Raw genomic sequence first — 24,049 nt, 5'->3', positions numbered from 1 at the left:
AGAGCACAACAGATGTGATGCTGAGCAGTGATATGAACAGACTTTCCCTGACATGACTCTTTTTGATACAGTTGTTAACTGCAAACATCTTCTTTTCCTAAATGCATTGCTTCATCTAATAAATGTAATTGACAGGTAAGCTGAGTAAATGCTGATTGTAAACGTAACATTTTATTGAATGCATGAAGAAAGTAAAATTCACAACTGTTTCTTTGTTTCTGTAATTGATTATATTACACATAAATCTGTGAAATTCATGATGGTGAATTACTTTGGTCTTTATTGTATTCCCATGTAGAGCTGCCATCTGTTCTTCTGGAACAGCACAGAATTTCTGGAACTTTGCTTTTAGAAATTTGACCTGCAGAGATAACACATTTTAATTCAATTAAATAGTTGATGTACTTTTAAAGTTCATTGCTTAAGTATCAGTTTATGTATATAGTTCAAAAATGTACTATGCACATTAATGATATTGTTTCCCATATTAACTTGTTTACTGATTTCAATCTTAAGTATATTTTAGCTACACAGTTCGGAGTTACTTATGTCATGTTGTCACCGAAAACGGGAACAGCTATTCGTGTCCAGACGGATCGTCTCTATCGAGTTCTTTTGCGCAAGTTTAAAATAGCAACAGTCATCGTATCAAAGCAGCACTTTCAGCAAATTAACATCCTCAGAGACGTGACTGAAAAAAGGAGAGATCACAGAATTGATTCTTAAAATGGTGATGATTGATAGTGTGAGCTGAGCAGGCATAGACATTAGGGCGCAGCGCTCACAATAAGACTCCACACAAAATACTTCTGGGTGTGTCAGGCGAAATATTAAAGAAATGAATTTAGACAGTCATTATGTGTTTGCTGCATTTTCAATTTAAGGCATAAATGAGAAAATCAAAAAAATGTTTTTTTTTCTATACTTGATAATAAGTTGATAATCAAATAAAGCTGTAGGTTTTTTTTTCATTTTTGATTTTAAGTTAAAAAAAATGAGTGATCCATTGATATTTTAACATTTCATTTTCTTTTCTGGAAATTAATTTTGTCTACTAAAATGTTTGTCATTTTTTTGTTTTTTAGGTTTTGGTTTCTGAAATTTTGTTTTGTTTTCCAAAATGTAATACTGCCTTTTTTTTTTTTACAATATTTTTCTATTGAATGATTTGTTGAATGATTTGCACTTCAGGGCCACCGTACCAAAGTCATTATAATGGAAAATACCATATTTGACCTTCTTGTATTTTTACTTCAAGTAAATCTGCTGCAGCAGGGGGATGTTATTGACATTGACTGTATTTTATCTTGATTGGAAATTGTATGTTCTGCTGTCAAAAGTAAAGTAAGTTCAAATTGCTGTCAGTAAAATTATCAGTAAGAAACTGGACCAAATGGCTCATTTAGCATTAAAGATAGCAGACTCCCATTTGAAGGCAACTTCCACACCACCCTGGGCAAAGCTTGTTGAAGCGGCCTCTTCTAATAAAAAGTCTATGTAAAAATTCCTAATTGCGTGTTTTGGGTTTCCATGCTCAAAACTCTTGCGTTCAGGCGTAGCTACACATGTTTTTAGGACTGTTTTTGGGCTCCATGCACGTACAATATGCGTGACCATTCAAGGCGCATTCCAAGTTAAACCAGGTCAAACTTTGACCAATCAGGGACCTGGATTTGGTAGTGACAGATGGAGGATTCATTCATTCATTCATCTTCTACCGTTTATTCCCTTTCGGGGTCACGGGGCTGCCAGAGCCTATCCCTGTGGGCGAAGGCATGGGACACCCTGGACAGTTCGCCAAGCTGTCGCAGGGCCGAATGGATGATGTCTCTTTTAATTAACGAAAGTACCAACTGCGTGAAAATTGATCAGAGGATGGATTAATAACTGCAGTTTGTGTCTGGCTGGAATTATTTGAGATCAAGTCTTTCATATTGGAACAGAACTGTGAAAGAAAAAGTTTTGAGCAAGATTTGTGAGATTCCCACCGCTTCGACATTTCGCACCAGTCTTCTTCCAACTGTAGGTGGCAGACATGCAATAGTAAACAGTACAAGAAGCCCCTCCCTGCTTGTCCAGTGTGAACACCATGGGCTAGATGGCATTCAAGAAGCCACGCTTTAGTGCTTGAAGGCACATCAAATGCTCGGTGTGCACGTAGCCTGAGCAGTATGCATTTGCCAAAGGGTCTCATTCATAATCCTGTTTACCTGGGTTTACCACTGTGCTACCCGGCTTCTTTCCCACTAATATGTCCCTGCATTATTCCATCCTGATGTCACTCTGGTTCTTTCAATCCTCGTGCTCTACCACTGTTGTCTTACTTTGAACTTTATGGAGCCTGCCATAGAAAAATCTGTTAATTCAGACAGCCAGTTTTTATTCCCTCTAATGCTGAACATCAAGCCAGGTCAGACGAGGTTAGAGCTCCCCATAATGTCGTATTCATTCCCATTATATCCTCATTAATTCTGTTCTTTAGATGTGGTACGCGTTTTCAAAAACAGTCTGATAGAACAATACTCACACAAAAGCCTGAGGAAGGTCACAGACTCCATTAGAGGCTCTTGCATAATTTTGTTACACAATCATTTTATTTTACTTATGTGCTAATTTGCAAATGGATGACAGAGAATTTGCCAGGCATTTCACCTGTGTCGTTTGTGATAAATAACAACGCAGAAAGCTTTCACCCTAAGTAGAGCTTGGCCACTCTCTGCAGCGTGTTGTTAGCTTCATAACTGGTTTTGCATGAATCATGCACATAGAAATTTAGCAGAATGGGCCGTGGCAGTGAGTGTGGACAAACCATATGCTAAAGATTTTACACCACTAAATCTCTAAGAATGACTGAGAGCATGTCCTTGGAAGTACATTACATTCCAGGGAGTTATTAACGGCTGGCTAATAAATATTGGCTTCTCTTCCTTAAAAACTGCTATGTGTACAACCTGTGTGGTGGTGAAGTGGGAGCCAGACCAAATGAGTTGTATCAGCCAGGAGATCACACAAGTCAAGTGGATATGTTTAATGGAGCTTTAAGGCCCTGACTCTGTAATTTACAAAGTGAGATAGACTAATTATCTTCTTTAGCTGAAGATACGTTTATTGAATGGGTTTTGTTTTGTGAGTGAATATTGTGTGGTTCTTCTGGGATTCTTAGGGAGCTTTAATAAACCGCTCCTATGAAAATCGTGTTTTAGTGTTAACATGTTTTTGTTGTCATGGCGTCGTAGACGTGGCAGACCCAATTGCTGAAACCCGGAAGTAAACTCTTGACCAGAAATAGTTTGCAAAGAGGTTTTAATTCTCTTAGGGGTTTACAGAGTCTCCAAGAGAGCGTAGCTTGAATAATCTTCGGATGCGTGGGGGGAAGCCGAAGACGGGGGAAACCAACTTGAGGTTGAGCAGGACACCGAGGACGGCGGGACCAGCGTGGAACGTGGAGTGGAGCTCTGCCGCAGGAACCAGCGTGACCAGTGGGAGATGAACCTGAAGGTGAGCACACGCAAAGTAAGTAACGTGACTTGACTAGGTTTAGAAGATACTAAAAGGCCAGCCGTAAGCACCGGAGTGAGTATAACAAACTGGCGCTGGATACTGGAGAGGAGAACCCTTAAGAAGGCAGGCAGGAGATGAGGAGATGCAGGACAGCTGGTTCCAATCAGCAGAGCAGGAGCAGGAGTGCTGGGAGGGGGAGGTGGCTGACACAGGCACCGTGACATTTGTAGCCTTTTTCTAATGATGGAGGACACATATAAAGAAAATTAAGCTTAAAATTGCATTTCAGACTTCTTCTTTATTCAAATCACTGAGGCTAAGGAGCAGACAAAAAACTGCAGTTTGAAAAAGCCTGTATCCCTTGTTCTATCCTAGGCACTTTAACGTTGGGAGTTGGGTCATCTAGACCCACTAGACAGTGCTCTGAACCTTTTTTCTTCAATGATTTGTCATGGTAGGGAGAACACGTCAATGTAAGGGGGGGTCATCTAAGATAGTATGGAAGGGATTATGTAGCATAAATAAAAAGCAAAGTCAAAACCAGAAATGCTTTTTCTTTTTCAAAATGAAGCTGCATTTTTTGACTCAAAAATAAAAAGAAAAAGCAATCCACCAAAATGCTTTTTCATTTCCTTCCTCAACCCAGCTTATTCTGTCACTTAATTAAAATGATAATGAAAATAGTATTTGACATTTCATTTTAAAAAAGATCCATGGTAAATGTGTACCAAAATTCATTTAGAAATGTCTAATTTGACAATTAAAATGGATTGACAGAAATGCTTTTTCATTTTCAAAATGTAGCTGCATTTTTTGACTCAAAATTAAAAAGAAAAATCAATACTTCAAAATGCTTTTTCATTTTATACTTAAAACCGCTTATTCTGTGTCATTATTAAAACGAAAATGCAAAGAGGGGATTGCATTTGCATTTTAACATCCACCCCGCGCACCTTGTCACAATATTCATTTCGAAAAAGCATTAGCAGAGGGGAGGCGGGGCGATGACGTCACTGCTTTCTCTGTGTGTCTGGCCGCTGAGCGACGCACACACACGCACCAGGAGCAGACTGTGTTAGCGGCAGAGAAAACGGCTTTGAGTTGGTTGTGAACTTCTGATGAGTTTCCACAGCTTCTCAGGACTAAGTAGCTGCATGTCCGCCTTCTGCGGTCCTCCTCCGGACGCACCGCGGACAAGCTTTGTTCTTCAGACCGCCAGCTGCCTTCGCATAGCGGAGCGCGAAGCTCCGATGATCGCTGAAGGCGGAAATGCTGCTGCGATCTGAGAAACCATCATATGAATTTGTGTTTCCAGTGATGTCCAGAACAAAATAAAGACTGATTCCCACATATTTACACATTTATTTGCAGCTTCGCGGTGAATTTACTGTTTGATTAATAAGATCCAGGTTTGAGCAGGCCAGGTCCAGCGGTTTTTGAACAGGACCCGGTTTTACGTAATCTTAATGTGAAAAATGCAGCAGAATGTTCCTTTAGTGCCCTCGCGAATCAGAAGCTGTGAATCGCAAGTCAACTTTAGCGTCGTCTGACCGCACGGATTCAAAAACATATGATTGAGCAGAGTAGGCCGTAAAATATTAGCATAACTGTAATAAAAGCACATTATGAAGATAGTCTCCTGCAGCTTCGCGCTGAGTGAGTGTTTTTGGTCCAACCAGCAACATTTAGCATGGAGAAATCTGCTGTCTGTTGATGGAGCTCCAGGTGTCATCAAACAGTAAATTCACCGCGAAGCTGCAGATAAATGTGTAAATATCTGGGAATTATATCAGTCTTTATTTTGTTCTGGACACCACTGGAAACACAAACTCATATGATGGTTTCTCAGATCGCAGCAGCATTTCCGCCTTCAGCGATCATCGGAGCTTCGCGCTCCGCTGTGCGAAGGCAGCTGGCGGTCCGAAGAACAAAGCTTGTCCGCGGTGCGTCCGGAGGAGGACCGCAGAAGAAGGACATGCAGCTACTTAGTCCTGAGAAGCTGTGGAAACTTATCAGAAGTTCACAACCATCACAAAACCCTCGTCTCTGCCGCTAACACAGTCTGCTCCTGGTGCGTGTGTGTGCGTCAGTCAGCAGCCGGACACACAGAGAGAGCAGTGACGTCATCGCCCCGCCTCCCCTCTGCTAATGCTTTTTCGAAATGAATATTGTGACAAGGTGCGCAGGGTGGATGTTAAAATGCAAATGCAATCCCCTCTTTGCATTTTCGTTTTAATAATGACACAGAATAAGCGGTTTTAAGTATAAAACGAAAAAGCATTTTGAAATATTGCTTTTTCTTTTTAATTTTGAGTCAAAAAATGCAGCTACATTTTGAAAATTAAAAAGCATTTCTGGTTTTGACTTTGCTTTTTATTTATGCTACATAATCGCTTTCATAAGATAGCACAAGGGATAATAATAGCGTAAAAACTGCGATGGGTCCAACACCACTGCTCTGCTCCATTCTGTTCCATCACTTGTAGACGACTAGATCCATGAACGTCTCTGTCTTCCTGGATTAAGCTGGCATCTGGCTCAAGCTGTACAGTTGGATAGTTCCAATATTGCTCACCATTTTTGTTGCTCTAGTCATGTTAAGCTGCTTTCACACCAAACATGATTCGCACCTCAAAATTGCATTAGCAGCCTCTATTTGGACGTGGGGCAAATTTGCTGCTCGATGCCTGTCAAAAAATGTGTTCATACATTTGACGCTCAAGACATGTGTGGGAGGAGCCAAATGTTTTTAGCTTGATGGTTACTTGGTACTTCCGTCTCTCTGTGACCCAGTTTGATGACTTGATGACCCGCTTTGGTCTGAGGGGAAAAAAAAGAATAAAATTAGAAGACCTTTTTATTGTTGTCTCGATCCAAATGGAAAAAAAATATCATATGTTCAGGACGGGAACGATCAGATTCTCCCCCTGTGTTGGTTTGTGTTCAGTGATGCTGATTGCATTACTGAACCCGTCATGGGTCAAAGCTGAGTTCCTGAGGTGTCTTCTTCACTAAAGTTTACATTTTTGAACTCTTGAAGTCCCAGCACCTAAATCACGTTGCTGGACCTCAGATCGTGTCTCTACATTGATTGACTGTAACACTGAAACTGGATGTCTCTGCAACACGAATTGCGTTCAGTGTGAACGCAGCATTAGGTTGGGGTGAAAGCTAACCAGACAATGATTAAACAGATGGGTGATGGGAGCGGCCCTGTTCTGTGCCAATGGTTCCGCTCACAACTTAGTACCGTCTTTTCAATGCTCTTGTCCCATTTGGCTCTATTGATCTACAGAGATGTCCTGAAAAGTAACAGGTTTTTTTTGTTTTGGCTAAAAGCAGCATCATCATCATTAAAAGATCACTGTGAACGGTTTTAAAATGGATCAGAAGATGACTGGAGTGGGACCTTAAAATACCAACTTCCCTTATTTTGTCTTGAACTCAACAGTAAAGCTCTCAGCAGAGTCTCTATTATAAAGTAGCTGCATAGAATGAGAGATGTGACCTTTTTCTAGTGAAGTGAATCTGTCAAAACCTAGACAAACGAAAAGCCCAGAGAATTGTACAGTAGTTATTTGTACCTCCTCATCTACACTCAAGGGTTCTGGTGCTCACCTTCTCACTTCACGACATTTTAACAAGGATTTATGGAAATGCAAACCATGAATGTGCCCAAAAATATGCAATAAGGAAAGATGGACCACATTATCTTTTGTGGACATGTTTTTCTTTCTTTTGTCAGCAGGAATGAAAAAGCAGCTTGAAAATCATTGCACTGCTTGTCTTGTCCTTACATTTTGCACTAAATTCATATTTAGAGAAATGGTAAAGTTAAATGTTTTCTGTTGTATTTGGTGGTCAAACAGAATCTGAAAGTTTGGTTAATATTAGATTACAATCAAACATCACTAAAATTATCAGGACTAAACTGGATTATATTGATCTGGAATAACCTGAATTATAACAATTGCTTCAGTCATGTTTTTTTTGCTCAAAAGATGGATTTAGAAAGAATAAATAAAACTCTTCTAACATGAATATTTTAGTTTGTATGGGATAAGGGCAGCAAAGAGTTATTAAAAAACACTGAGTTACAACAAAAGTTTGTTTTTTATCTGAAGTCAAGGTTTCCTGTAACTGGTTTTGTTTTGAGATGCCTTTTGTTTAGAAAGATGATGAAACCAGTTTGTTCTTCATTGCAACCTTTCTGTTCACTTACTTAATTCAGTTCATCAAACATTCCTGCAGTTTTTGCCCTTGTTTGATCATTCAGCTCCAAAGAAAAATATGTCATAGGTTTGGAGATCAATTAGAATAAATCAGGACAATTTCTGAACTAATTTTCTTAAGTTCAGTAATACTGAGATGTTACATAGCTCTCCACCTGCATTTGTGTTTTTAATATGAATACACATAGTGTAGTTCACTTTTTGTTTGCTAATTTTCATATAGTTTTAAAGATGTCCTGGCACAAGTGAGGACAACAGTGTTAAAGAAAGAAACATGGAAGTTACCGCAATGCATTTTGACAAACCTTGAATCTTCTAGGAGAATCTCCTTTGTACAAATGAGATAAAACTATTGCTATGAATATTGTGCACTCCAGTTTGGATGTTTTAGACGTAGATTTTTATGTTAATTTCTTGCTACTTGTCATGTTTTTTTTCCCCTTTTTTCCCCAGGGAGGTGTCCAGGAGGCATCCGGACTAGATGCACGAGCCACCTCATAACATTTCTAATTTATTCCTAATGATCAGAAATCAGGTTTATAAGGAATAATGCACAAATAGATAGCGCCTCTACCATCGACTTAACATTAAAACTGTCCGCCTCTGCCGCGCGAATCGCGTTCGGTGTGAACGCACCTCACACCTAAACTGTAATCCAAACTTAATCCTTCCCCTGGGTCCATGCGGCCAAGAAAAAAGTTCTGGCCACACATATTTTGAAAATGTCGTGCGAATAATCACTTTCTTTATGGCATTTCATTTTATCTGCTGTGCAAGTGAATTCAACAATCTGCATGTGCTAGCATCAAATTAGTCAAGAGCCACAGCCAGTGCTGCTTGCTGCACAATGTAGCCTAAATTATGATGTAATTAAAGCATTTTTTATAGCTTTATCAAAGTTCTTTTTGTGTGTAATTTTACTAAACACCAAGGTCTGTCATTCCGCACATTGTTCAAACATTGTCAATTCAGAACCAAAAATATGTCACTTTTCTTTATCGCTAAAGATAAACTTTTGAGAATGGAGAGTTTCATATGTTCCTCCTCCCTTGTGTTAAGCTCTCATGCAAGATGCAGCTTGCAGAAAGAGGGGATCAAGGGCGGGGCTACTCAGCTCAGCACTACGGGCCCCGCCCATGTAGAGGAGAGTTTGGAAACAGAGGCTTCAGATAAATATGAAATATGGCTTTTTAAGACATTTAGGTTGTGTGATTTTGGTTAAAATATCATAATCATAATTAAACACCACTGGGAACGTTCTTATGAAAAAAAATGTCGTAGGTAGACTTTAAAGCTGTCTGATGCATTTCTAACAGAAGATAATGCAAAACAAGGGAAATATTTGAAGTCTTCACAAGGTTGTGTTGCTGACACTGCACTGCAGCTGCCTGCAGGCATTTTGAAACAACAGCCCAGCTGCATCCCCACCCCGGTTCTTCTAACAGCTCAACCACCTTCCCCGCTCCAATGGGACATTTGTAAACAGGCCTTCAGCATCACCAAACCAAACATCCGGACGAAGGACAACAGCCCCCCCCAAACATGTGCTGTGCTCTGCTGGGGGAAATGGAAAACAGCACAAAGTCAACCACATCTTTTCAGAAGCAGCCTTTGTACTCTGCTGATGAGAGGTTTGTCTCACCACGTGTGGACTCACACAGTAGGGGTGGGCAATACAGGGAATGTTGGTATCGATCCAATACCAAGTAATTACAGGACTAGTATCAATACTGATACTGATACTTTTTCTTGAAATGTTTGATCATCGAAAATGTTTGGAAATACCAATTTTTTGTTTATTAAGTGTTTAATTACACACGGGACAAAGACTTTCGGCAAACTAAATGTTAACTAATTAAAACACTGACCTAAACATGCATTAAATATAGAACATGTATTTTAATAATAGCATACCACAATAATAATAAGTAAACAGTAACTAGTGGACTAAGTGTGAATGTGAGTGTACATGGGTGTGTGATTGTGGCCCTGGGACAGACTGGTGACCTGTCCAGGGCGTCCCCTACCTTTGCCCACAAGGGACCAGGATAGGCTCCAGCAGCCCCCGTGACCCCGAAAGGGAACAAACGGCTTAGAAGATGAATGAGTGAATAACTAGTGCAAAATTATAATAAATCTACTTCAATGTAACAAAAATAAAAATAAAACTGCACCACAAAAATATACTTTTAGAATAAAGGCAGTTATAAAATAACAAATTCACTAGTAAAAAAATGGTAAACAAAAGCAACACTGTAATAAAGTTAGGTTAAAGTCCTAGAGTTGAAATTTGTTCTCTGCATTTGACCCCTCCTCTGGGGGAGCAGTGAGCTGCAGACCCATTTGGTGGTTTAAATACAGATTAATACAAAATTGTAAAGAACACAACAAACAATCCCACCATTAGTGCAAATATAGGGCTCTTTAGTGAATGAATGGCAGGTGAAGCAGGAAGGGGAGGGGCAAGGTGTAAACAGCAGCGGGAGGGAGGGGGGGTGCTGTTTGGGCAAACAGTGTTGCCATATTAGGCCATTTTCTGCTCAAATTGAGTGGGTTTTGCTCAAATTGTGCGGTTTTTCTACAGAGAGACACCGCCCTCGCATGAACTCCGTAAGTAAATTCAAGCTCTTTTTGTAGGTATTAAAGAAAATACTTCAACTTGGTATCGATACTATTGATACTCAGATCGTTCCCCCCACCCCTAACAGTGAATAAACAGGCACTGGTGGAAAGCTTCTCACCAATTGAGAATGTGGCAGAAATAAAGAAAAAGCCTGATCCCATTTAAACGTCCTATTTGTAAGTCTGGTACATGATTGCGGAAGAGTTTGTGATGAAAGTCATTTTCTTCCAGCAAAAGAAGCTAGGCAGAATGAAAAAGTAAAAAAAAAAGAGCTAAATAAATAATGGAGCCAGTGGCTAGGCGGGGGCAGTTTTTGCTACAAAACAAGTTCTTGTCTCAAGTCTATGCTTTCACCTATAAGGTTTCATCCTTTGACACAGACTAGAGAGGAAATAGTCATATTTTGTCCTATTTTTTTGTAACCTCTTTGGTGCTCAAGCTGTTGCCTTGTAGCATTGCCACATATGTAAATATATATTTGGAGTTGTCTATTTACTGAAAAAAGAAAGAGAAAATTCAGTATTGACTTTCCTGTGTTAACCCTGGTTAATATGGTCCTGGCTATATGTTTATTTCGTTTGGAGTTTATGTTGGATAACAGGGGTATAGAAACTACATGATCAGGAGACTCTGGACTACAAATATGGCTACCTGGGGACTTCCTGGGACCAGGTGAAACACAAATTAAGAGGAGGTGAAGCGGAAAGACAGAGAGAGTTGACAGCTGCAGGACACGTACATGCAGAGGATTACCGTGACGTCGGAGAGAAGTCCAACCGCATCGGTGGAATTTTCGGGGATTTATTCATGCAATCGGGTGAGACCTCCACATGCTTGGAATGACTGAAAACCATATCAACGGTGGACAGAGCCGGTAAGCCACGTACGTTCATCCTACGGACGGAACATCGACATCCCACGGGTCGTTTGGATCTCCGATTTCATATGGAGGGCGGAGGACGCCAAGATAGGCGGTGACTTTGGTGACTTTGTAAATAACGAAATAATATAAAAAAAACTGGGGTGTATTGGGTAAAAAAGCTGGGGAAGCTTGTGTGGGGTTGAATACTTGAGACTGTTTAAAAACACTTGAGTCATATTGGTTGTGGTTTTTTTTGTTTTTGTTTGTTTGTTGTGTGTAATACTTTGATAAATTGAAGAGTGTTACATAATGGTGGCCAGTATGGGGAATGATTTGGGAATTTAAAGGGTTTTAGTTTTTGTTTTGGGGAGGGCTGTTCCTCTGTTAAGAATGGCAGCTGGTGGTGAGAATAATAATATGACATCAGCCAGGTTTTCTCCACGTGTGGTTTCTGCTTTGGATCCTGACTTTAGTGCAGGTCCTTTTGTTACACGGCGGTCTAATTCGGCTGGGGAGATTTCCTCCATGTTAAGCTCGCTGTATCTACAAGATGAGGATCAGGTCTCTGTACACGATGCGGAAGAGCTAAATATTGAAGGTGGGCATTATAGTGATGCGGATGAAGATGCACAGTTAGAACGGGGGAGACAGTTTGAGGAACCTGTACCTCCAAATGAGGATAGTGTGAACCTAGAACTCACTGCTTTAAAACAACAGGTGGTAGGAATGGAGAAAAAATTTAAAGACTCTCTAATAAGCTCCCTGAATAGAGAGAGTAGTTTCAGAGAGTATGTGGATGCTAGTTTCGCCAAGTTGGAACGACAGTTTACGTGTGCTGTAGAAAAATTAGAAAAGGACATGGTAAACTGTATGCTTCGCCGAGATGAAAAATGGAAACAACAGTTAGCGACACTTAGATCTGCTAGTACCCCAGTAGCAAAAAAAAACATAGCTATTTCCACAGACGTTAGTACCATTGCTCCATCACCTCAAACCTACTCCCATCTCTCACGTCTGTCTGGTGCAACCCCATATTACAATAAACCTCCGGTTCGACTGGATTTCCCTACGTTTGGTGACAAAAGTGATTCTGATCCAATTAACTTCATAGAACAATGCGAGAATTACCTGGACCTGAGGCCTTTACCAAATCATGAGTTAATGGGAACTTTGTCTGCAGTCTTGAAGGGTCCGGCTTTGAGTTGGTGGAAAGCCACAAAGGCCGAGGTGCAGGATTGGTTGTCATTCAAAGAAGCTTTTCTGTCTGCATTCCTCCCCACTGATTACCTAAGTGAGGTAGAAGAGAAATTACGAGTCACGGTCCAACAACCAGATCAATGTATCAGGGATTTTGCATACGATTACCGGGCATTATGTCTAAAATGGAAACAGGATATGCCTGAAGAAGAAATAGTCCGTAGAATTCTTAACAACATAAACCCAAGAGTGGCGGGATGTCTACGTGGAACAGTTTCATCTGTTGCCCAGTTGGTAAAAATTGGATCCATGGTTGAGAGAGACTGTACAGGTGTTAAAGAATATTGGCAGAAAATAAATGCCAACACCGATCGACCTACAAGAAGACCAGGAGACAAGAAAAATATACCAAAAGGAACTATGGGTGTAACAATGTCCCAACCAAACCACCAAGAATACCAGGACCCGAAACTTTTGATAGTGCCCATTACTCTTAGGGGAATAAAGTGTGAAGCTGTGTTAGACACCGGCAGCACGTTCACTTTGATGAAAGCCAGTCTATGGAGGGCTGTCTCTGATACGGACGACACAGTGCAACCAGTTACAAGTGTAGGTTTTGTGATGGCAGACGGAACTGTTCACCAGGCTTTAGGGAAGAAAACAATAAAGGTGGAGTGGCACGGAAAACAATGGCCATTAGATATAAACATCATGGAGGATGTCCATCTGGCTTTCCCTCTGATCTTGGGTTTGGATTTTCTGACGAAGACTGGTGCTATTCTTAACCTAGCCAAACGCAGCTACGGTCTCAAAACCGATCAGGGTTATATATTCCATGCTTTCCTTCCACCAAAAGACCCTCCTTCGATACAGATGAACCCTGGATTTCATCCAACTTTTCCAGTTGTTCACTTGTATTATGCTTGGCAGCCGGACTTTCCTCATTGTTGGACTGCTACCCCTAGTGAAACTGGAGGTCCGTTATACAACTCTGGTTGTCCCGAGTTACTCCAACAGCTGGTTAAAGAGTGGCCGACAGTCACCTCCGGTGTGTTGGGAAGAACTCACCTCGAACAACATACAATCTTTTTACAGGATGAGGTCCCTGTAAGAGCTCGAGCATACAGGGTCTCTCCTCTAAAAAAGAAAATCATTGAAGAGCATATTGATAAAATGTTAAAAGAAGACATCATTGAACCATCCCAATCTGCTTGGTCATCCCCTGTGGTCCTGGTGAAAAAGCCAGATGAGTCTTACCGATTTTGTGTGGACTACAGACGTGTAAATGCTAAGACCCTGCCTGATGCATATCCAATGCCAATAATACATGACATCTTGGAGTCACTTGAAGGTGCCTCCTGGTTTAGTTCCCTAGACTTAAAGTCGGGATACTGGCAGGTCGAAATGGCAAAAAACAGCATCCCACAAACCGCATTCACCACGCACATGGGCCTATTTCAGTTCAAATGTATGCCATTCGGACTAAAAAATGCAGCTGCAACATTCCAACGGCTAATGGAAAGAGTCTTGGGTGAGCTGAGAGGGAAGATATGTTTTGTATATATCGATGACATTATAGTGTACTCTAAGACGGAGGAAGCCCACATGGAAGACCTGACAGCTGTGTTTAGGAGACTCAAGGCCGCCGGCCTAAGCTTGAATATGTCTAAATGCCACTTCTTTAGGAGAGAACTGAGGTTCTTAGGACACTTGGTGTCCGAAAAAGGGGTAGAGGTGGACCCAGAGAAAACACAAGCAGTGACTGATTTTCCCACACCCACTGATATCAAGTCACTCCAACGATTTTTAGGTCTAGCTGGATGGTATCATAAGTTCATTCCTCATTTCGCTGACATTACAGCTCCTTTGAACCACCTGAAGAAAAAAGGAGTGGAGTGGAACTGGACCAAGGAATGCCAACAGAGCGTAGAAATGTTGGCAGTCGTGTGGGCCGTAGAGAAGTGGCGACACTATTTGGAAGGACAGGAGTTTACGGTTTACACAGACCATGCAGCTCTGTCATGGGCTTTTAATTGCCCAAAAACGTCATCGCGATTAACTCGTTGGATTTTAAGGCTCCAACAGTTTTGTTTTAAGGTTCACTACAGAAAGGGGTGCCTCAATACGGGCCCTGATGCACTCTCACGGGTAGTTGAGCCGCTCGTCATCAGACCTGGACCACAAACGTATTTACACCACAATTCGGCTCCATGTCTGAAAATTGCAGTCAAACCTTTTTCTGACTTACCCGCCACATTAGCCGAAATCGCACAAGAACAAGATAAAGATCCAGTTGTTAGTGATCTACGCCAATCCCACCTTACATCCACCCCTTCGGGACGCATAGGTTTTGAGACACACCAGGGTGTGTTGTATCGAAGGGCGCCATTGAAAGACCAAGGTGTAAAATATCAGTTGGTAGTTCCCAAGTCACTTATATCTGAGTTTATCAAATATTTCCATGACAACCCACTAGGGGGCCATCTAGGTCAACTGAAGACACTCTTACGGGTCTTGGAGGTCGCTTGGTGGCCAAGCGTAAGAAAGGATGTGTGGGATCACACAAAGAACTGCCAAATTTGTCAAAGACTCAAAGCAGACAACCGTAAGCCATCCGGTTTAATGCAGACCACCTCGCTGACCGCTCCAGGAGAAATGTTGGGGATTGATATTATGGGACCATTTCCTAGGAGTAAGAAATCCAACACTGTTTTAGTGGTGATAGTGGACTATTTTTCAAAGTGGGTTGAAATGTTTCCACTGAAAGACAGTACTACTCCACGTCTGATTAAAATCTTGAGGGAGGAGATCTTTACTCGCTGGGGCGTTCCCAAGTATTTAGTCTCTGACAGGGGTCCCCAGTTTACTAGTCACCTGATCAAGGAACTATGTAATACATGGGGGGTCATTCATAAGTTGACTACCAGTTATCATCCTCAGACAAATCTAACAGAGAGATTTAACAGAACCATTAAAGTCATGATAGCCTCGTTTGTTGGCCAATACCACAACACGTGGGATCAATGGCTTCCTGAATTCCGTTTTGCTGTTAATACTGCCCAACAAGAGACCACTGGGAAGACCCCTGCAGAGTTAGCTTTAGGACGGAAAATATATGGACCACTACAGAGACTCATACATAAACCTCCTTCCCCCGAACATTCATCTGCATACAGTTTATTGGAACGACAGCAAAGGATGTTTGAGGATGTTCAAAGGAGAGTGGGGTTGCACCAGTCCAGACAAGCTAGGTATTACAATAACCGGAGGAGAGATGCGCACTTCCTGCCGGGTAACCTAGTCTGGGTCAGGTCGCATCCACTGTCCAAAGCAAGTGAGAAGTTTTCTGCGAAACTAGCGCCTAAGTGGGAAGGACCAGTAAAGATCATAAAAAGACTGGGACCGGTTAACTATAAAGTCGGTTGGGGCAACCCACAGAAAGAAGATGTGGTACATGTGATGAATTTAAAGACGTATCATGGGTCAATTCCTGGGCAGCCGTTGGCTGGGGGGGGGGCCTATGTAGCATTGCCACATATGTAAATATATATTTGGAGTTGTCTATTTACTGAAAAAAGAAAGAGAAAATTCAGTATTGACTTTCCTGTGTTAACCCTGGTTAATATGGTCCTGGCTATATGTTTATTTCGTTTGGAGTTTATGTTGGATAACAGGGGTATAGAAACTACATGATCAGGAGACTCTGCACTACAAATATGGCTACCTGGGGACTTCCTGGGACCAGGTGAAACACAAATTAAGAGGAGGTGAAGCGGAAAGACAGAGAGTTGACAGCTGCAGGACACGTACATGCAGAGGATTACCGTGACGTCGGAGAGAAGTCCAACCGCATCGGTGGAATTTTCGGGGATTTATTCATGCAATCGGGTGAGACCTCCACATGCTTGGAATGACTGAAAACCCTATCAACGGTGGACAGAGCCGGTAAGCCACGTACGTTCATCCTACGGACGGAACATCGACATCCCACGGGTCGTTTGGATCTCCGATTTCATATGGAGGGCGGAGGACGCCAAGATAGGCGGTGACTTTGGTGACTTTGTAAATAACGAAATAATATAAAAAAAACTGGGGTGTATTGGGTAAAAAAGCTGGGGAAGCTTGTGTGGGGTTGAATACTTGAGACTGTTTAAAAACACTTGAGTCATATTGGTTGTGGTTTTTTTTTGTTTTTGTTTGTTTGTTGTGTGTAATACTTTGATAAATTGAAGAGTGTTACAGCCTCTCACTTATTTCACATCAGTCCTTCCAGTTCACTCTTCCAAAGCTGCACTCTCGTCTGCTTTGAAATCAGCTCTTCCCCTTTTCTCAGTCTCATTTCATATCTATTTTTAATGGGTGTTCTTTTGCAGTTCTAAAAGTACATATGCTAATATCACAGGCACTAATACTCGGAAGAGTTTAAAAGCACCAACCTGAATTTGATTGTAATTTCTAAAGTTTTTGAAGCATAAAGCAAAACAAAACCTACATTCATGCGTTTCAATCTCTTTAAATAATGTTCCTGGCCATGCTTTCAAAAGAATGAGTCAGTGTGGATTTCAAACATTATATTTTTTATTCAGGAGAACAAAGATGCTGCTGGTGTGAAGGTGTAATTGCTGAATAATATTCCACAGTGTAGACCAGCACAGTTAGGATGAGGAGCACACACCTAAAAAACAAACAAAAAAAACATTTCAAGCCTTCTATTTTATCTAATGTTGCTTGGAGAACAGATTGTTGACTAAAATCTTCTGGTCAGGGAGCTGCGTGAGCGCAGGAACCAAGTAAACAGTTCCATCCAATTTGATAATGCCTCATTTCACTGAATTATTTCATCTATGTTGTCCCTTCCTGGATTTTGTGTTTTATTATGAGATTTTAAAAATGCAACCTATAACAGTTTTTCCTTATTCAAACATTTTAGGTGAAATCTTTGTGTCTCAGTTAAAATCATTGACCGTATAGACGCCTTGCAGAGACATCACATGCGCCATTGGCAGAGACATCACATGCGCCATTGTCCGCCATTTTGAGAGTAAAACATTGCATTGATACATTCGACGGACAAAATCTATAACCTTTGGTGTAAGAGGACATGAGAAATAGCCACCATATGTCATCATGGTACACATGCATTGCTTTTATTTGTCCCTACAAAACCCCTACAAAATCAAGGTCTCATTTTAACGATTTCCACAGAATGAAGACAGGAAACGATGGACAGCCACTGTCAAATGGGAAGAGTGGCGGCCTACAGTTACCAATAGATTTGTGGACATTTTGTGTCAGGTATAGTTACACATTTTAGAATAATAAAAATGTAAAAAAAACTTTTGCCAAAGATATGTAAATAGGAGGAAACAATACAGGCTCCTGCAAAACCTGAAGAAGAAGAACATAACATACGTCGGTTCTGATCTGTGAGAGACCTAGCAGCCCTTTTTTGTCTTTCTGACAACACAGAGGGAACTCATCAGGCAGACTGTCAAGTGAACATAACAAAAAAATGTAAACAGAAAAGATCTCCGGCAGTGACAATCTATGTTTGACTCTTACGATTTGATTTCCAAAATGGTGGCGAGGGCGTTCGTACGGGTGCTCTGACCTAATGTGCAAGGGGTCTATATGAGAACTGGACTGAGTGATCTCTCCCTCCTTACATTCCAAACAGAAAGTATTTTTTTCTTGATATTCTTTATGTAGCGCAAGTTATTCAAGTTATTCAACTGACCAAACAGATAACTCAAAAAAATATTTGAATTGTCGAGAGTGGTTGCCACAGAAACAATGACTCAGATTGACTCGGACCACTCGCTGCTCTAGTGCTCATATCGCAAAAACATTGCTTTGTTTTATTGGAGCCGAAACTAAGCAATTTTCGATGGGCGACGTGTCTTTCACAATTCTATGGTATACAAGCATAAGAACAATTTTTTTTTGAAATAATAAAAAATTGAAAATAGTTAACACCAGTGCTGTAGCCATTGGTGCAAATTAAATTAGCAATGTTTGGCTCAAAACTGGTTCACTTATAGGCAGAAAAGTTGGTGTGTTTGAGATGTGGAGCAGTAAAACTCACCCCTGGGATGGATACTTGAGGCATTTTCATCCCTGAAGTGTTATGCACAGTGACTCCATGGGCTCAGTTAGTTTGTCAGCAAAGTAAATGAATTACTCCAAATACTCTTACCACATTCCTGTGATGAAAAGGAGCTTTAAAAAAATAGACACTTTTGGGGAAAAAAGCAAAAACTCCAGGAGGTGGGAAATCAAATATAGTTGTAACTTCAGTTCCAATGTTGAGAAAGTGAGTTGTAGCCAGTTACTTTTTATGACTCTCAGAAACCATATTTATGTTGTTATTGCTGCATAGGCTTTATGTCTACATTCATGTGTGTTATGAAGGCAGAGTGAATTTAGCTTTTCTTGGCTCCACATATTTCAGCCTCCTGTCACCAACTGGCAACAGAAAACTTCAGAAAAAAGACAGATGAACCTTGCAGAAAAAAGATTACAAATCCAAGTGAGGCAGGAATAATATACTTTTACTGATGGATGATTGGTGTCAGACAAAGTTTGAGTGCATCTAATAAAAATCACGCACAAACAATTCACAAGTGTATATTAAAATGTTTTGATAAACTTAAGAACATTGATACAACTCATGGCTGCAGGGTGCTGTAGTAGTTAACCCTTTAGCCTTACTGTGAGAAGGCCTTGGTTCAAATCCTGGCTTGGATCTCCCTTTGTGGGGTTTGCATGTTCTCCTCGTGCATGCATGGGTTTTCTCTACCTTTCTCCCACAGTCCAAAAACATGCTTCATAGGTTTAATGGTGTCTCTAAATTGCTCCTAGGTGTGTATGTGAGTGAATGGTTGTGTCACCCTGCAACAGACTGGTGACCTGTACAGGCTGTACCCCGCCTTTTCCAACTCCACCCATAATATGTTCCCAAGAGGGATTCAGCACGTTCTACGGATGGATGAACTGACATTTACAACTGAGCCGCTTAGATTGATCAAAGCAAAAACACAATGAGTGACACATATAGGGTGACCACAAGATAAGGTACCATGATTATTTCCTTTTTTACTTGGTAAAAAAGAAAGTAGTACTGAATTTTTCCGACTATAAGTCACTCTGAAGTACAAGTTGCCACAGCCAAATAATGGATAATACAGAAGAAAAAATCATACAAAAGTCGCTTTGGAGTACAAGTCGCATTTTGCAGGTTTTTTGTTTTGTTTGTTTTTTAACAAAATACAGGACCAAGATTTACGTTTAGCTTAAAAGGCAAAACCTGATAATAGAATAGATAACATTAATAGTCTGAATGTATGCATGCTTCACTACTGTAACACAGTGATTGTTTGTAGCTTCATAAAAAAGGAATTTAGTTTATTAGCACAATAAATGAACAATTATCCAGATAACCATAGAATAAAGAACATGCAAACATGTCAACTAAACTCTTTATATCACTTGAAATCACAAAATCCATTGAATTCTTCATCCTCTTGGTCCTTTTGGAACAACTCCACCAAGCCTGGCGTAAAACTGAGCTCCACTTTTTTTTTCCATTTTCGTTGCTGTCAGTAGCAAACACTGATAGACACACCTACAGCACCCTCTAGGATCCGTTGCAATTTAATTTTTAAAAATCCAATCGCATTTGGTTAGAAGTCGTATCCCCCGATCAAATTATGCAAAAGAAAGTGCAACTTATACCCTAAAAAACTATGGTAATTTGATTTAAAGGGGGTTAATAATAATAATAAACATTATTTGTATAGCACCTTTCAAGATGAAAATCACAAAGTGCTACACAGTAAAACACGGTTAAGCACAGTAAAACACAGAATATAAAAGAATTATGAAAAAGCAATTTGAAACAGATGTTTTTTCCTGTGTTTTAAAAGAAAACACTGAGTCTGCAAATCTGAGGCTGAGAGTTCCAGAGGGAAGGAGCCACTGCTGCAAAGGCTCTGTCACCTTTAGTCTTTAACCAGGTCCTCTTAACAACCAGCAGACCCTGGTCACATGATCTCGGGGACCTGCTGGGAGTGTAAGGCAGCAAAAGGAATTTTATATAGACCGGTGCTTGGTTTTTAAGAGCTATGTTTGTTATAACCAGGAACCATAACCAGAAACTGACGGGGAGCAGTGCAGCTGGATTAACAATGGAGTGACGTGTGAAAACTTGGAAGAATTTATTAAAAGTCTCGCAGCAGCGTTCTGGACAACTTTTTGCTTAAATATGTGAAGATAGAGTTGCAGTAATCAAGACAAGAAGATATAAAAGCGTGGATTAGCATCTCCATTTCAGAATGCGACACAATTGGACTCAGACTTGCAATGTTTTCAAGATGATAAAAACAAGAACAAACAACTGACCCGACATGGGAGTCAATGTATAAAACCGGGTCAATGTCACCCCAAGGTTCCTGACAGAGGGCTTGATAAAGGAAGCAAGTGGACCGAGCCACTGGACTATCTAGGGGAGGCAACTGTCATGAGCACAGACTAGGACCTCAGTTTTGGCTTCATATAGTTGGAGAAAATTATCATTCATCCAAATCTTGACTGAATTCAGACACCTGCGTAAAATCTGTATTTTAAAAACATCCTGGGGTTTAAACGACACATATAGCTGAATATCATCAGCATAAAAATGATAAGAAATATAATTAAAAGAACTTAAAATGTGCTGCAAAGGCAGCAGATCTAAAATGAACAATAAAGGTCCCAAAACTGAGCCTTGTGGCATTCTAGACATGAGGGATGCAGAAGAGGTCTTACACTTGGAAAAAACAACAGAAAGAGGTCTACCATTCAGATTTGAGGAGAACCAGTTTAAAGCCGATCCGGATACCCCAACCCAGTTTTTTAGCCTGTCCAAGAGGACGTAATGGTCAATAGTGTCAAAGGCTGCGGTCAAGTCCAATAACAGTAACACAGAGCATTTTCCTGCATCACTCTGCATCAGGATGTCATTAGTGGTAGCGTATGATCGTGGTTATTGAACCGAAAACTACCATGGCTGCAGATAGGGAAGTAAAAATATTTCTCAGTCTCTCAGTCTTTTTTTAGATTTATACTGACCTGATAAATTCTTTGTTTTTTTTTCCTTTACTATTTTTATTTTTTTCAAAATAGAAAAGCAAACCTTTCACATTAAAACCAAACAAACAACAAGATGTACCAGTAAATGTTTTTGCTCCAGATTAATCTGAATAGTGTATAGCATCCCCTTTTTGGAGTCTTTCTGGTTAATGAGAAGCAACTCAGTTTTCAAGCCAACTGGTATGCTTTGTCAGTCCACAAAGATGGATAACACTGTTGTCTGAAACCATCTTTCATCCCCACAGTCTTATCTATGGAGTCCTATGCTGAATGGTAAAGTGTTCTCAATCGAAGTCTCTGACTACGGGGATCTTTTTTCCAAGTGAAATGGAAACTTGTAGTTAAGAACAAAGAATTTTTATCAGTTTCCAAAGTTACAAAAAAAAGAAAGCAAAAGCCCTATTGTGCATCTTTGCCTTCACACAGTTTTAAGATTCCATGCGGAGTTGCTCAGTAGTCACAGTAAAGCTCTTTGAAATGTTTCTGTGTGCGAAAGGTGCTTTACAATTAAACGTACCTTTGTTTGCCTGAGTACAAGCACAGATCCTCCTAAGCTTACCAACAAGTTCCACCCAAGCAGTTGGAGTCAAGAGCCCCATTCAAGGGCATGACAGTACTGCTGGGCATGTGACCCAGACTTAACCCTGCTGATCACTGAACCCAAACTAGCAAATTATTTGAATCACTGTTGATCATTGAACCCCATCCAGCAACCATAAATGAGTCACTTTGTTGTGTAATAAAAATGCAAGTTACAATGAACACTTCTCAGTTTTGTCTGGATTTACAGAAGAAGGTGTTGATCTTATAAACCCCACAAAATTTAAAAAAAAAGTGGCTTTAAAGGTGGACTCTGATAAACATTGTATTTATGCTGTTTTTCACATGTTCTTGTGGCATTTGTCTCATGATGGAGGAGATATATAAAGAAAAATAAGATTTAAAAAAGCATTGCTAAGTATGTCTTCATTCAAACTGTTGTGAATCAGGAGCAGACGGAAAAATATGAGTTGACTAAGAGCTTAATTGTCATATAGAAACGACAATGGGCGGGCCACATCTTCCTTTTCCGAGCTCTCAACAACAGGAAGGGGAAGGCAGGTAGGGTTGTTCTGTGCCAACAGTCCCACAATTCAGAGTCTAATTTCTAATTAACTCCTGCTGCTCTGTAGAGACTATGTCCTAGAAAGGCACACAGGTATTTTTTTTAGCTAAAACAGCATAATTGTTAGGATCCTGGGCTCATCTCCACACCTGCCGCCCATCTTCTCATCAGCCTGCAGCCTTTATAAGGAACCACCACCATACAGCCAACGTCAGTCCCTCTGCTTTTCGTGGTTGAGTACTGACTCCTTAAGCCAAGTCTTAAGTCTCGTGTTTCTATGCTAAGTGCCTCGTACTTTCAGAAACCTAACCGCCTTTATCTCTGCTCCTTCAGGGAGTACCATCAACGCGATCTTCACCCTTGGTCAACCTCTGCAGTTCATTCCGAACATCAACCCAAGCTCATCCTTTCGGTCTTCTGCCCAAGCCAGGAACCATCACGCCCAAACCTTCCAACGGCACTGGGACTAAAATAAACCTTCTTTCCTCATTCATCCTCCCGTCTCTGTCCTGCTTCTGGGTCCAGCCTCACTCATCCCAACAATAATCATAATTAAAAAACTGCTGGGAACAAATTTACAACAGATCAAAAGGTTATCAGAGTGGTTAATTGATAGATAAAATTCATCAGACAGATATGGAAGGTCACAGTAACATTAGTAAAGAAGAACTGCCAAGATTCAGAAAGTTTAAACAACACCTTTTACTATGTCTACTGGTGCCATGAAGAGCTCTTTTTTGTAATTGTGACACTCTCTCACCAAAAAAATGAAAATAAAATTTCCTGTTTAACAAATTAGGCTACTACTGTATCACTAGAAATAAGTCCTTGTGCCTTTATGCTTCCTCCAATGAAATCAAAACTACTGACTGCGACATCTCACGGGAGGACAAACACTGACCAGTGCCTAAGAACCTCTGCACTCAGACATGGTTTAGCAAATACCACAAAGCTGCAGGGCCGTTTACCAGATGTGAGTGGCACTAGGGTTTCCAGACAAACCATAATCAACCGACTCCACTTCTTTGAATTGAATGCCAGACGACCTTTGTTGGTGACTCAGCCCACACGAAGACATATCTGTGAACATTTCCAGTGGGTACAAAACTATGTGACCTGGACAATGGTCTACCGTTCCGGTCACTGATGAGTGTCGGGTCACCTTGCACGGAAGTGATGGTCCCCAGGGTTTACTTTGGTGGAGAAGGTCTGGGCAGGCATCACCAGTCAGCACAAAAACAATGTAGCGATTGTACATGGCGCAGTCACTGCACATTCTTACCTCAGAGACATCATTTCATTGAACCCATCATCATCTCCCAATTCCACCAGGACACCCCAACTTTCTGTTCATGGATTATCATGCTCCACCATGTAGTGCAAGAATGATCACAGCTGGA

This window comes from Oryzias latipes, chromosome 22 (genome assembly GCF_002234675.1).
Source record: "Oryzias latipes chromosome 22, ASM223467v1".
NCBI classification, from domain to species: Eukaryota; Metazoa; Chordata; class Actinopteri; order Beloniformes; family Adrianichthyidae; genus Oryzias; species Oryzias latipes.
Note: the sequence above shows the minus strand (reverse complement) of the source record.